Source organism: Ochotona curzoniae, unplaced genomic scaffold, assembly GCF_017591425.1.
Source record: "Ochotona curzoniae isolate NIBS_2020 unplaced genomic scaffold, NIBS_Ocur_1.0 contig_1, whole genome shotgun sequence".
NCBI lineage: Eukaryota > Metazoa > Chordata > Mammalia > Lagomorpha > Ochotonidae > Ochotona > Ochotona curzoniae.
This window is the reverse complement of record NW_024464918.1, coordinates 2,901,447-2,917,511: the sequence shown is the minus strand read 5'-3', so window position 1 is coordinate 2,917,511 and position 16,065 is coordinate 2,901,447. Positions and strand designations below refer to the sequence as shown.

The 16,065-nt window shown below is 41.1% G+C and overlaps 1 protein-coding gene and 1 pseudogene across 1 annotated transcript in view; both read right to left on the bottom strand.

Moving 5' to 3' along the window:
* The window catches only part of SIL1 (SIL1 nucleotide exchange factor), a 221,056-nt gene that overhangs the window by 88,320 nt on the left and 116,671 nt on the right, over positions 1-16,065 (bottom strand). The window lies entirely within an intron of this gene.
* LOC121144505 lies at positions 3,176-4,327 on the bottom strand (annotated as a pseudogene).

The following is a 16,065-nucleotide window of genomic DNA, read 5'->3' as shown; positions in this document are numbered from 1 at the left end:
CAAGAAGCAACAAAAGTACTGGGAATAACACCAGGAAAGCGCCAAAGGCAAAGATAAGTCAGGAAAAGGCCACAGGGGGAGTTAGGGAACTGAGGAGGGAAGGGAGGAAAGGCACAGGCAGAGAAGAACAGAAGCCCCCAGAGAAGCCAACTGACCACCACAAAACCCTCAGGGCCAGTGTGTTCACCGCTGGCTCCTCAGAGGCCAATCCCAAGGCCGAGTGTCCCAGCCTGGGGAAATCCTTTGCACAGTAAATAAGGCCACCGCACATATGAGTTCTGACTTCTATGCAGACTGTCACTGACTTCAATTACTCCCATCACAACAGGTTAAAAAAAAAAATCCACGTTTCCCCAGGGGTCAGGGGGATCTGTGGTAGAATATACTATTATCACCAGTTCTCTTTCTCCCTGCCAGTTATACCCTTTGCCATGAAACTTGGCAGATCCTCTCATCAGTCACAGATAAGTGGTACCTTCCTGCCTCTTGATTTTGGACCTGGCTTGTGACACAATCTGAGCCACGGGATACCAGCAAATGTACCAAACACATATACCAAACATGCATTTGCAACTGGATAGTCCTGGGATTCTGTCACCACCATGAGAAAAAAAGGACTTGCCATTACTAGCCTTCTGTAAGGAGACCCACAACAGAGCTGGATGCAACTGTGGATCTCGACAGAGCCCTGGTGAGCATCACGTAATCTGGCAGCAGTCTGTCAGTGTAGCCAGCCTGCAGACATGTAAACAAGGACAAATGGATTTCTTTCTAAGTTTTCTGGGATTTTTTTTTTTTGCGTTTTTTTGCTTTTTAAAAATTTGAACTCCCTTTACACACAATTTCCAAAAATAATATATAAACTTTTAATATGTCCCTCACACAATATGATGAGAACTGGAAAATTAACAATATCATTAACCAAACTAAAGATCCTTTCAGTGTTTCCATTAATGTCTTTTATGTGCCTGGATCCCAGCAGGACTTTCTCCCTATTCTCCCATGATATGCAGCAGTTTCTTAGTCTCCCGTTTTGTCTCATCACCCTGATGCCCCTAAGATAATGGGAAGCGATTCAAGACAAAGGGCAAGTTTTCTCACAATGAAACTGAGGCCAGCTATCCCTGGAGGAAACAGCACAGAAGTGAGACCATGGACTTCTCAGGGTGTCCTATCAGTGTGGAACCAGCATGTCTAGATCAACCAAAAAAGGTCAGGTCAGCTAAGTTCTTGCACTGCGACAAGCAAAAACACTGAAAATCGGCCAAACTGTAAAAAACAGTTTGATGGTGTCTCAAAAGTTAGATTTACCTTATTAAGCCACCAATTCCACAGTCAGCTGTAGACCCAATAAAACAACATGTGCTTGCCCAAAGTGAACTTATACATTTATCACAAGCTAAAATCTTCTAACATAGATGTCTGTTAAGAGATAAATATGTCCATATAATTACGTATTACTTAACCATTAAAGACATGAGAAATACAAACACAGGGCTCTTCAAAAAGTTTATGGAAATGTAGGCTATTAAAAAACTATTCATGGGATTTAAAAAATATATCAAAATAATCTTTTCATTTTGTTTTCCACGAGAAATTTTTTTTTAATTTTAGTGGACTGCTGAATATAATCCAAATGTGCATATCTGTTTGAAAGATCTATTTTGCCAGTGTTACAATGCAGTGAGTTGAAGTATTTCATTGAAGTCCTGGCTGTTCCACTTCTGATCCAGCTCTTTGCTAATGTGCCTGGGAAGGCAGCACAAGATAGCACAAGTATGGGCCTGGCGTGGTAGCCCAGAGGCTAAACTCCTTGCCTTGAATGTACTGGGATTCCATATGGGTACCGGTTCTAATACCAGCAGCCCCATTTCCCATCTACCTCCCTGCTTGTGACCTGGGAAAGCATTCGAGGATGGCCCAAAGCCTTGGGACCCTACACCCATGTGGGAGACGGGGAAGAGGCTCTGGGTTCCTGGCTTCTGATTGGCTCAGCTCCAGCCACTACAGCTATTTTGGGAGTGAATCACTGGATGCAAGGTCTTTCTGTCTCTCCTCCTGTCTGTGTATCTGACTTTCCAACAAAAATCAATAAATCTTTTTTAAAAAAGATAATACAAGTGTTTGGGCCCCTGCCACCCACGTGGGAAACCTGGATGGAGTTTTGGGATCCTGACTTCAGCCTGGACCAGCACTAGCTATCGTGATTATTTGGGGAGTGACCTAGTGGATTAAAAATCAATCAACTCTCTCTCATTCTGCCTTTCAGACAAATACTCAAAAATATTTCACTTTATTTTATTTGAAAGGCAGAGTGACAGAGATAGAGGTGGAGAGCAACACAGTGTATGTGGGGTGGGGAGGGAGGAGGAGGGGAAGAGAGATAGAGAAAGAGAGGAGAGAGAGGGAAACAGAGAGGAGAGAGAGAAAGAGAGATTTTTTTTCCATTCAGTGTTGGCAACAGATGGGAATTGGTCAAGCCAAATCTAGGAGCCAGAAATTCCATTGTGATCTTCCCAGCGAGTGGCAGAAGCACAACCACTTGTGCCACCTTCTTACTGCTTTCTTAGGCTTATTAGCAGGGAGCCAGATCAGTATACTGGTATTATGACACAAGTAACGGCTATCACAGCAGAAGTTTAAGTTGCTGCACTACTACTGTTGTGTGTGTGTGAGCTTAAAATTATTTGAAAGTAAGATTGAGAGGGAGGGAAAGAGGAAGGGAGAAGGATATTCCATATTCTATCCACTGTTTCACTTCTTAGATGGCTGGGGCGGGGCTGGGCTAGGCTGCCATGAGCCAGAAATTACTGCTGAATCTCCTATGGGGTAGCAGGATCCCAAACACTTGGATCATCTTCTGATGCTTTTCCCTGGACATTAGCAGGGAGGAAGATGGGAAATGGAGCAACTGGGACATGAACCAGTGCCCCATGGGATGCCAATGTCCAAGGCATCAGCTTAGCCTGCTATGCCATTCCCCTACATGTTTATTTTCATCTCCCCACCATTTCCATGTCTGACAACCACTACTACTGTGTCTTATCATCAACATCCATATAGATGTAAAACCAAGCACAGGGTTCTGTCTTTAACAACTGAACAGGCATTTTGGACAACACATTCTTGGCAATGGAACGTGGACAACATTTATCAAACACGGTAGGGAAAGTTCTCACGCTGCATTATAAAAAGAACAGCCAGATATCAACTGTTACAGAAATGATGTCAGATGGAAAATTTTAACAAACTGTTTAACAAACTATTTTTTTAAGGATACTCCCTCCTCTACCAAAGCAGTGAACAGCCTGCTGGTCAGTCATTCCAAAGAAATTCTTTACATAACTGATGAACCTGGGTTCCATTTGGGGAGCAAAACAACATTTTTTGATACTTGTTTGCATTTTTGCTTTAAAGTCTTCTACACTACTATGGGCCCTTTTCAGTGTTTTTAGAAGGTTGGGTTTTTTTCCTTGCTGTGTTTTGAAGGATTCTTGACCTTTTAATATTAATATTAATGGTTTTGATTTTTTTTCCATTAAGGTTTGATTCCTGTTCACTTTTGGCTGTGGCATCTCATACGTATTTCTTCATTTGAGCTGTTTCCTTAGATTCTTAATTGTTAAAATGATCATCTTCATCACCAACTTCTCCTTTATCATCTTAATTAGCAGTAATGCTTACATTTCTCTGTGATACCTTGCTATCATTTCCAGGGGAAGATAACATTCCAGATATACTTAGTAAGTTTATATCTTCCTCCTCTTTTGATTCGGATTTTCCTCCACAACTACCAGGTACTGTTTACTAATATGCATAGGCCCTGAAACATACTTCAACTTTAAGATCATAGGTGGTATTATTTCAAAGCCCCAAGGGAAAGTGTTGGCTGTACAGATATTTCCAGGTGCCAGTGTAATTTTAATTGGGCTGCCTTTATAATTCATTGCCTCTGCTTCAACAATGTGCAATTTTTCCTTTGCATCAGCACCTAACTGACCAGTCTTAAAGATAACTGGTGGTCATTCTCATTAATGTCCACTCAAAAGTGACAGTCATTGTTGACTTTTAGTTCACAACCAAAAGACAGTTCTAGGGCCTCAGGGGGTTCATCCATGTCCGTCAAATCTTTCACAGCATGGTAGCTCTCACTTGAGTGGGAGAGAAGCCACACAGATGCCCACTGCTGCAAAGAACAGCTGTGCATGATCGAATCATGCCAGTCTGATTTTCTTTTAAGCCACAATTTTTTCAAGTACCTTCAACCTATCTTCAACAGGGAGAAAATTGAAAACATTAAGTGAAAGGTACACACACAAAGCCACATATCATAAAATTACTATTACACAAAATGCCTAGAAGAGGCAAATGCACAGAAACAGTAGAATGGTGGCTATCAGAGGCTTGGCAAGGTAGAAATGGGCATGAGGTAGCCTTTTGGGGTAATGACAATGCTCGGAACTTAAGACAGCACTAATAATTACATGACTGTGGACATACTTTTTAAAAATGCTGCATCACTCCTAAAAACTAAAAATGTAGGGGAACTACTTCCAGTTTACACAAATCCCCTTCAAGCCTTTGCACACAATGAGTGGAACCTGTTTGCCACAATTACCACTCCAGTGACTGGCTCATGGCAATCTGCTATTTCCCTCCTTCCTTACACATTTACATCTTGGAATTACATTTCAGGAGAAACAGTGACTCCTCCACTCATTTAATTATTTATATGTGCACAGACTCCAATTTATCTTGTTTAAGCTGTTTTAGCATTAGCAATTAACAACTTTGTCAGGCCAGTCCTTCTGTTCATTTGATCCTTTCTTTCCATCACATTCTTTGTTTAAAGTAATGAAATACATTGTAGTTCTATAAGATGTTTCAGGTATACTGTGTTATTTTTCTCTCCCTACCCCTGGAATCAGTTACCTCTCAAAGCCCTAGTACGTTAGAAAACAGCATTTAGAAAGCAAGATCTGGTATGCTCAGTACTACAAGAGTGCCATGCTTACACACCTACACATTCTGTATCCACTCATTTGCATAAACATTTTTAAACTACAAGTTTATACTGATACCAATCTAACACCACAGGTACATTTGTCTTCCTACTTTCCTTATTTATAAATTCTTTCTCTGAAAGTGAGAAACTTGGCTCTTATTTTCCATAATGTATTCACTCATTGTTCAATTCTAGTATACACATATAGTAGTTTCAAAACTGCTAACCCAGGGACAGATGATAAGCACAACAGTTAAGACATCACTTGAGATGCCCACATTCTCTGTCATAGTGCCAGGGTTCAAGTTTTGGCTCCACTTTCGATTCAACTTCTTGCTAATGTGCATAGTGGGAGACAGCGAAAGGAGGCAAAGGTAGATAGGTTCCTACCTACTGAGTGAGGAAATAGATGATTTCTTATCTGTCTACTTTTCAGATAAAATGAAAATAATTTTTAAAAAATTTTATATAATTTTTTTAAAGGCATAAGGACAGAGTAAAAAGGGATAGGAGGAGGAGGGACCTTCCATTGGTACATTCCTGAAATGGTCATAATATCCAGATCTGGGTCAGGCTGAATACAGGCGCCCAAAACTCCATCCTGGTCTCCCACATTGTGGCAGGGACTCAAGTACTTGGGCTATCATCTTTTACTTTCTCAGAGAGCAAGATCAGAAGCAGAGCAACTAGGATTTAAACTAGAATTTTAATATAAAATGCTAGCCTCACAAGCAGCAGCTTAACCCATTGTACCACAAGTACCTAAATTAAAACATTTTTTTTTCCTAATACTAACCCATAGCCCTGTGAGAAATACATTTACCAAACTGGATTACAGTGTTGGTGTAGTTCCTCTGTGGTTCTGTAGTTCTTCCTTTTACACTGTCTGGTCAAGATTCTGCTTTATAAAGCACCTTAGTTTTTTCCATCACTTCAGTAGGGTTATATTATTAATTTGTAGTATGAGGAGGCTTCAAAAAGTTCACAGATACACACACACACACACACACCCGAAATCCTATGCATATCAGAATTTTTTTACAAGAATAAATCTCTTTTAGTTGCATGGTCCATGTAATCAATTAATCTCTCACATAGCTGGTTCTCAGTACCTGCAGTCTCTGTACTCTCGGTTTGAACTAACCACATATGGAAAATATTCAAAGCCTACATCTATGCTGGGTATATACAGAACTCTTTCCTCATCATTGTTTCCTCTACATGTTCACACTGTACCAGGCCGTGCAGGTAACCCAGAGGTAACTTCCGCCTATGGGAAGAGAAGTGTAAGTTCCAGACAAATAGGATTTCTTTACATAAGGGCCTTGGGTACCTACGAATCAAGGCAGGACTGTACATGGTTCATCTGTTAGTCTCTACATTCCATTCTCTATTGTCCACCCCTCCACATCCTGATTAGCCCACTTATTTGGGGGCAGATGGATAGATGAACTATTACAAAATAGAATTTTAAGAACAAGAGCTACATAAAAATAAATTCTTGTTATTTGAAGTCACCAGAAAAAGACAAGGAGAAAGATCAAGAAAAAGAGTTCCCATCCATTGGCTCATTCAGCAAACATCCATTACATCCACAGTAGGGCTGGCATAAAAAAAACTAGGATTCAGGAATACAACAATCCAGCCTGCCACAAGGATGGTAGGAACCCAATTACTCGAGCAATTATAACTGCTTCCTACAGTCTACATTAACAGAAATGGATCAGAAGCAAGAGTCAAGTATCAAACCTAGGCACTCAGATATGAGACAGGCCATGAAGTTAAGTCCATTTTGTTTTTTCTTTTAAAGGTTTTCTGATTTGGGGCCAGTGTTGCAGTTTACCAAGTTAAACTACTGCCTATGATAAACTATCTCATATTAGAGTGCATGTTAATTTTCAGGGTGCTTGCTGCTAATGCTGCTTGGAAAGCAACAGAAGATAGCTTCAGTACCTGGGTCCCTGTCATTATGTGAGAGATCTGGATTGAGTTGCAGGTTGCTACCTTCAGCCAAGACTAGGACAGGTATTCCAGCCATCTGGGGAGAGAACCAGCAGATGGAAGCTCATTCTCTATTTCTCCCATTCACTGTTACTCTGCTTTTCAATTACAGAAGTTTTATCTTTCTTTTTTTTTTTTCTCTTATTTAATTAGGAAAATCTTTCTAGTTCATGAAATACTAGGGAAACCACTCCTCTAATCTGTCAATCTTCCCCAGGATATTCTAAAATTATTTCTAACGTTCACTTTAATAAATGTGATAGTGCATAAACTGTATCTCAACAAAACTCTAACTGATTTAAATAAATCTGTAGTGTCTTTGAATTCCTAAACAGCAATTAGTCTACACAATGCAGCGCAAATGTGATACGTAATTCAAAGGGTCTGGATAAACGGCCAGGTTCAGTGCCCATATGCAGATCTGGCAGGAGCAGTGATAGGCAAGTGGGTCAAACAAGCTTGAGGCCGCAAATCATCTAGGCAGGAGAAACCCTGGGAAGAAGAGTTAAGACACAGAGACTCAAAAGGCAGGAGCCAATTCAAACTCCCACAGAAGACAGGTAGTTTGGAAAACAGGAAGAAAGGCCATGTGAGAAAAAAGAGAACAAAGACTGAAAAATATGTCTTCTAAAAGCATCTAAAGTTCATTTTTTTTAAAAAAATTCTTTTTATTATTATCGTTTCATGATATAGTTCCATAGATCATGGGATTTCCCTTATCCCCTCCCCAGTTCCCTTCCCCCTCACTGAGTTCCCCTATATCATTACTATAGTTTACTTCTTCATACACAATCATACGTCCACCCTTGCAGGTATAGACAATGGCAGAGTCCAGCATCCCATTGTCAAGATATAGTAAAGAGCGTCATTGGGAGTTCATCTTTGTCATGCTGTTGTTCTGTCCTCTTCTATTTTCTGGAATGTGCCCTTTTTGTTTCACACTGGCTAAAGTTTCTTCTTTCGTTTAAACATGTCCTTTCCCTATTCCGCCATCTTGATTCTCTAAAGTTCAACATTTAAGGAAAATAAAAAGAATCTGTTTTCCAAATCTAACCTACAAACAGTCCATTTCTGACTAAGAGAAAAGGTCAGCCATTCCTACTAATGAAGTTTGTCTAACTTGGTCTTATTCTAACTCACCCTAGGCTCAGTGACAAGAACCCTGCCCCGTCAGGCAGCTACTAGAGAGGCTGCAGGGAGGTTAGCTGTCCTGCTTCTGGGAACAGGGCCAACAGGCATGTATGCCACAGTGGTAAAGTGTTTACCTCAACACCAAATGTTCTGTGTGCTCTGTAACCTCCAAAGCAGACCGATGTATCGGATGTCCTCAATAGAGTACTGTCTGGAAACTTCCCACTGCAGGACTTCCAGTCAAACCTGAATACAATGGCACAAAGCGCAGGATACCTGGCTGTCCATGTCACCATGACAGCTGGAAGTTGGCCCCCACTCAACTTATTCACTGATAGCTCACTGAATATAGCCAAATTCTCTTATCTTTCTGGATCTTCCTTCCACCAGCTGTCAAGTGAAAAGAATTTATCACACATCCAGTTTCCTTAATGTGCTGGGTTGTTGTGAAAAACAGGTAGGGAGAGAACCATGTTGGTCCTCAGAAGTAAAAAGTGCTGCAGAAAAAGCAGCCCCAAAAATATTTCCAAGAAGGTAAATGTCACCGCAGCTAGAACAAAGACTTTTTATTTGTCAAGTCCTGCAGATACCTATATGTGCTCAGAGTAAAAATTCCCCATTATGCTGAGTTTCCGAAGGGCAGGGACTAATTATTTGTTCCCAGAGTTCAGGCTCAGTTCAAGGCATGGATCAGGGCTTCAGAAAGGTCAGCCTGGATACCAGATGCCCCTTCCTCAGACCAAAAGGCAAAAAGAGCACACATGAACGGAAGCAATGCCACTCACCTCCCTGCAGCCTGGAGCTCCTAATGAGGGCTGGTTACAGCCAGACTACAGGCCCCGTTGCCATGACTACTACAGCCCTATCCTCTTGCTTTTTTATTCAAAATCCTCCAAACAAGTCCTGGCAAGATCCCTGCCTCACACAAATGAGCATCTATCCTGTCTCCGAGGCAGGACTTGAATTGAACCAGTAAGAAAAACATGTGCATGAACCTCTGCAGGGTGCTGAACCCTGAACCAATGCTTAATGCTGTCTTCTAAGGGAATACAAATACAGCCCTTTTCTTTAACCGGAAAAACATATAATGAGCATTTCTGGAGTGTAGACATATTTACAAGCTTCTGAAGAACTATGAAATGACAAACAGAAAAACAAAAATACTCTCCAAAGTAGTTTTTCATCTGAGTTACTGAATCTAGAATCGAGGAAGGGCCATGGAGGAATTCTCTGGTATGTCTTTCTGGCAAGAGTAGTAATCCTGACCCTGCATTAGAGACCTCTAGAACAAAAAGGCTCTATGGTCTCCCTAGGGAGCAGCAATCATGTCCCCAGAAAGATCCCATGAAATTATATCTGCTGCAATCTAACCAATCTATCTATTCCAGGCCTCAAGCAGAACAGACAATAGCTGGTCACAAATCTCTAAACAGAGTTCACAAGAACAATGCTCTCCAAAGACCAGCAACACTTCTCAGAATACTCCCTGCTTACAATTAGGAGAGGCACCTAGAACTTTTTCATGGACAAGGGCTTAAACTAACCACGTGGGGGACACACTAGTGCTCTGTGCATACTGATTGGCCACTGAGTATTTTGGCTGAGGACAAAGCAAAGCTAGCTATTTTCTAGGCACCCTTTCTACCATAACTTACAGGGGTCATGAGCCGTGTTGGGCAGTGGGAAGCATACCATCATGCACAAGACCAAGCCCTACCATTCAGAACTAGAAGTCAAGGCACAAGAGAACAGCTTTCAACAAGCAGTTAGTAACTTCACTGGAAGCATTTGGAGCTTAGCACATAACACAGGAAGACAAAAAGCAGAGAGGCCAATTGGCAGGCTGCTATAATTATCCTAATCAGACAACATCAAGCCTGAACCAGGGGAATGGAGGAAAATTGGGAAAACTGAGCCAGTAGCAAGAGATGACAGCATAATCACCAGAAAAAGCACAGATTGTATCCTGGTGCTGTCAACCCTGCTCCCCACAAAAGCATCAGACCTTTACATATGTACAGTTGACTCAGCCCAGAGGACCAATAACAGGACCAAAAAGTAAAAAAAATCCACAGATGGAGTAAAAGACAACAAGGAGAGGGGCAGCAGCACCACCTTAATCCTCCTACCCCTGAAGAGCAATCTCTATTAACCAGCTAGTTGACAGCCTTTGCTCCCTTCTAGCCTAACCTTCAACATGTCCCATGTTCCTCTTTAGCTCAGAGGAAGCCCCAGAAAGTGAGACTAATTGCCATAGCATAGCCCTTTAATCAGAGCATCCAGGGTTACACATTCATGCTGGGATTCTGGCTTCCAACAATCCTGTTGACTGCTATGGTTCACTAGTGCTCTCCACATGTCTTATTTTTAATATTTTTTCCCATTTGAGAGGGATGTAAATCTATGTGGGCTTCTGATTATGGTGGGGAGGGTCAATGTATGAAGGTAGGTGAGTGGGACAAATGTTTCAGTTCTTTTTTTTTCTCCTGTGTTCACTGATGGTGGTAGGGGAGGGTGCCATTCCTTGCTTCAACCTACTTCAGCAGCTGGGGATGGGGGATAGTCATTTGATGAAACCTTAGAGACCCCAATGTGGAGAAGAATGTTCCAAAGTTGTTATCCAAGTGGTTTTGATAGTGCTGAGATGTTGTCAGCTTCATTGCACAAAGACACATCTCTCTTTTTAAGGTACATTTCTCACCTACTTTTTGTTCCCTTACCCCTACAAAAATGAACATAGGTGGACTTTACTTCATTCACAATTGTGTGGAGGTGGGTGAGGGAGGGGGAGAGAGATGGCGTGAGAGAGTGAAAAAAGACTCAAGAAAATTGGAAGAGAACGGGAATAGCTAAGAGACTGAAGGTCAGGTAGTTGGAAATAAATGGCTTCACAGCTACACTGCAGCCATTCTAGCTCTCAGAACCCATTTAGCAATTGAGTCAAATAAAAATGCATTTCTCACCATAACTGAGGTTAACCACGAGATACTAGCAATGAGCTTGAGAGGAGTTAAATGTGTCCATTTTCCAAGGGTCAGGGCTTCAGCTCCACCACTCCTCATTCACTGGAGAAGACCTAAATATTCTCGAGGGCCTGCATTTCCCACCCAGCCACAATTTCATTAGCAGTTCATTAGCAGGAGTGGTGCAACCATTCCTGACTCTTGTTTTTCATATTTATTGGTTAATTGACACTTTTGTACACAGGTTGACTGAGAACCAAATGAAAGCACTGAAACCACTCATTAGTCAAATTTAAAGCACAAAGATTGTATCCCAAATATACTATTTGTTCTCATTTATTTTCCTCCAACAGAAGTCATGATTTAATAATGGGGTTAAAAGAGCAAGTGCCAAGATACTGCGGTTTCTTTTTAATCATTCTACTCACCCCTTCAGGCCCCAGGGATCCTGACATCATAATTGGCTTTATTTGTTCTACTTTACAACACCTGTTACTACCTCCACACCAAACACAGTTCTATGAATTATTTCAAAACACTATCAGCTACTCCTGACCTCTACATTTTCTCAGTGCCTGCCAGAAAAATCCCTCAGCTTAAACACTTCCATAAGTGCAAACAAGAAATCCATGGGGAACACTGGAACAAAGTCCTTAGGATATAATTTTCTCCAGATCATCTCTAACGTATGAGACTTTTGCGGGGAGTGGGGTTGTAGGGGACACAAAATAAATCAGAGTCAGAAAATAGCAAAAAGTGTAATAGGCACAGTGGAGAGAAGGCAGTGACAGCAACTGGCCACACTTGTCTCCTACCTCATCATGAGAGGGCCACCCATAAACACAAGCAACCTGAATTACAAAAATGAATCAATCACATGAGCCTTTTTTGACCTCTCAGAGTGATGATGGTTTTGAGTCATCGGTTTTCAAAGACCTGCTAACCTGGTTTTCACTTAGCCTTGTTCATCAGCTGTGCTAGTTTCCCTGGATGGAGCTGCAGCCTCTAGCATCGGAGTGACTAGTGCAGTTGTTGTGCCTCAGCAAACTGGTTCCAGGTCTCATTCCATTACTTAATAATACTGAAGCCCTGGGCAAATAGCTTTCATAACAATCTGCAGAATAGGCATCACAGAGCCCATTTCCTGGGGTTTATGGGATCGTCTGTGAGTGAGAGGTAATAGATAAACGATGCTTAGGGCTGACATCAGAGAGAGCCTTCAATAATGGTCTTTACCTGGCTCTTGCATCTCTGACTTGGTTTTCACAGCTGTGAAACAGATCAGCACCATTACAGATACTCAATGTAATTATTGCTAGCTCTCAAATAACACTGGATTGAACTCTAGAAAATTTGTGAGTAAGTAATTCTTTGGTAGGATTTTCATGTAAGTCTAATGGAGGCTGAAAAAAAAAATCAGTAACACTGAAGACTGCAGGATGTCCCATTTGTCACTTTCCTGTAGCCCTTGACCCTTTTTGCCCAAATTAACTATGTAAAGATTGACAAAATAAAAACAATTATTATTTAAAAAAAATTAAAAAGAAAAAAAGAAAAGCTGCAAATCAGCTGATGAAACCAGGCCTGTTCCACATTGAAAACAGCTGTTAGAGCTCTAGTTGGCTTGGGCTACCTGCAGGCCATTGGACCCATTCAAGATGAGCCAATCTCTCTATTCCACTCTGCAAGATAACAGAAATCACAAAGTCCATATCTAGCAATATAACTTGTGCAAATATTAAGTGAGAATGACTGGCAATCAGCAATAATAGGGAAGGGTTTTAGGTTTCCCAGTACATTTAGCTCAAGCACAAACCTATGCCAGTGTTGCAACAACGTACAAAAGAGTTTATAAATGCAGCTGCCTGGCTCTGGCTTTGTGCTCCTCAGAGGGCTCTGCTGGTGGGTACACACCCAAGCATGGGATAGGAGGCCTGAAAGTGTGGGCCAATGAGCACAGGGTAGTCCTTAAGCATCCTGTGATAGGCACACTTAATGACCAGAAGCCTGCTTCACATGTCTACCCACATGCCACTAGCTGATGCCGCATCAAAGGCACCTTCCTAGACCATCAATCCACAACATATGATGTGAGCTGGTTGGTGAGCTATCACATGATTATACACATTGCATCCATTCTCTAATCTCTAGTCCTCTATAAGTACCCAGGCAGTACGTGCCAATTGCAGTCCTGATGCTCCTTTCTACTCAGACGTGGGCCCTTCTAAACACTTCTGATCTGCATCACTTTTGACAGAAGTTACCTCCCAGCAAACTATCCTTTCTCATGACACTTCCTTTATGTATTTTTTTCATAGTCATTGGGATTCTTGTGATCTGTTAAACAGACATTACAGATCACCTACTATGTACTAGGTTTTACGGAAATCAAGGATGAAGTATGGCCTCTCTAAGCTGGAGGAGACCACTTGTCTAGTAAGGAAAACAAATCCATAATAATTGTACTTGTCAAATTTTCTCCCACAGGTTATCTGCTCAGTGAAGTCAGAACATCTTTATATTCCTTACATTTCTAAACAGAATGTTTGGGACTAGTGAAGACCCACTGTGGATGTGTTCTGAAACAGGGATGTATGAGTTTATGGGAAAAAAAGCAAACAATTTCCTCTTTCTGAAATGTCGATGGAGGAATATTTTATTGCAAAAACAGCCTTTAATTGGGAATAGGGGAAAATGGAACTTGATTTAATAAACACAGCATACATTTGCAAATGCTTTTTAATTCCACAGTATAATTCCTTAATCCACAAGGGAAACAGAAGAGGGGAACACTGAGATCTGGGAAGGCAGAGACAGTGGGCAGGAGATTGAAACAGAATTGAGACAGAAACAGAATGGGAGAGAAGTGTGGGTTAGATCAACTTTCCTGTAGACTCCAGTGTATTATCATCTCTCATTACAGGACCTGGGGTATGAATTATTACTGGTAACATCTCTATAACTGCCCTCGGTCACATGTCTTTTATTCTTAAACATCCAAGTGTACCAAAATCCATTAAGTAGAAGCAACGAGAACCATATTAGCAGATACTAGCTGGTAAAGCCCTCTGAAGCTATATGTGAAAGTTTCAATCACAAAATATCATATTTTCCAGAAGGCACTTTTTGCTGGATTCTTATCAAATACTATAAACTATGCCCCAAACATACATACAAAGACCCCTACCTTGGAAAGCCTCTAGCGCCATGAGCTCAATGTTGGGGTACTACAGCTCAAATGGCAGCTCTAGCTCCTCAGACTATAGCTTCCTGCCAACCCAAGCCCTAGGACAAAGTGGAGACGGCTCTAGTGCCTGACAGTCACATGGGAGACCTGGCCTGAATTCCTCACTCCTCGGTTTGGCCCTCTCCCAGCTCTAGAAATTGTAGGCATCTAGGAAATGAACCTACAGATGGAAAATTTTTCTTTTTCAAATACATTATTCTTCTTAAAAAAAAAAAAGTAAGGGGCTGCTATTGTGACACAGAAACTATAGCTGGCATCCCATATTAGATTGCTGTTTCTAGTCCCAGCTACTCCAATTCCAATCTAACTCCTTTGTAATGTTCCTGAAAAAGCAGTAGAAGATGTCAGAATGCTTGAGTCCTGTACCAATTTGGAAAACTAGATGGAGTTTGGTCTGACCAAACTTTGCCTTCAGCTTGACCTGGACCGGATCTAGCTGTTGCAGCTTTTCGTGAAAAATCTCTTTGGGGGAAGAGTCAGTCTCTCTCTCTCTCTCTCTCTCTCTCTCTCTCTCTCTCTCTCTTTCCCTATGTTAGTGAGAGGCAAATAAATACTTGAAAATACATTTCTAAGATGACTAAAACTAATCAAAAAGTTGCAAATACTATACGTGATTTCATTTATTCAATGAACATATACATTAACTAAGAACCATAATTTTTAAGAAATATATCCAATCTTCACATAGCATAGTTGGCAAGCTGCCACTGTGGCATAACTGGCTAAGACACTGCCTGTGATGTCAGCAACTCACCAGTTTACATCCTGGCTGTTTTGCTTCCAATCCAGCTTCCTGCTTATCAGCTGGGAAAAGTAGCGAAAGATGGTCCAAGTGCTGGGACCCCTGTCACTCACTCACATGGGAGACCAAGATGAAATTCTTGGCTTTACCTGGTCCAGTCCTAGCTGTTGCAGTCATCTAGGGAGTAAAGCAGATGGAAGATCTCTATCTTTCCCTCTCTCTGTAACTCTTTCAAATAAATAAATAAATCTCAGAAACAAAACAAGAGTGGTGACCAGATAGTGAAACCCAACCCATAAGTCAAATTTATATCAAAATTATTTGAAGAAGGTATCTGAAGAACCTAAGAACAACAGCAAGAAAACAATAACAAAAATCAAACTAGGGTTTCACTAAAAACAAACAAAACCCAAACTGAAACATCAGAACAGCAAATGAATCCAGGAGAAAACTTCCTCTGTCCAACTGGCACGAGGCCCAGTGTAACATTCTAAGGGGGTACAGCTGTCTGATCCCACTACATTCTTCAGAATGAATCAATTAGTGCTTGCAGAACAAGACACCACACAGAAGACACTGCTGTACGTGGAATCAAAACTGAGTACATTCGAACAACAGAATGAAGGGAAACAGAAAGTTCAGATGAAGGTAGGGGAGGAAAAACAGAGCAGAAACCCTCCCACAGCAAGTTGCCACTTTCCTACACTACAGGAACACAACAGAAGAGGGAGCACTATGAATTATAGAAAAGGTTATTAAAGCCATGGTTCCTTCTTGAGTTCAAGAAATCTAATTTCACACAAAAACAAATGTAAAAGTACTGATGTATAAACCTGCAGTTACAATAAAATTATAAGAAAAATGTATACAGCAAAGAAAAACAGTCCCTACAAAACAATCAAAACATACAGATACCAACACAAACATGTCAAAAGTGTAGCCTTCTATTTTCAAAATAGGCAAAAGACATTCTTTA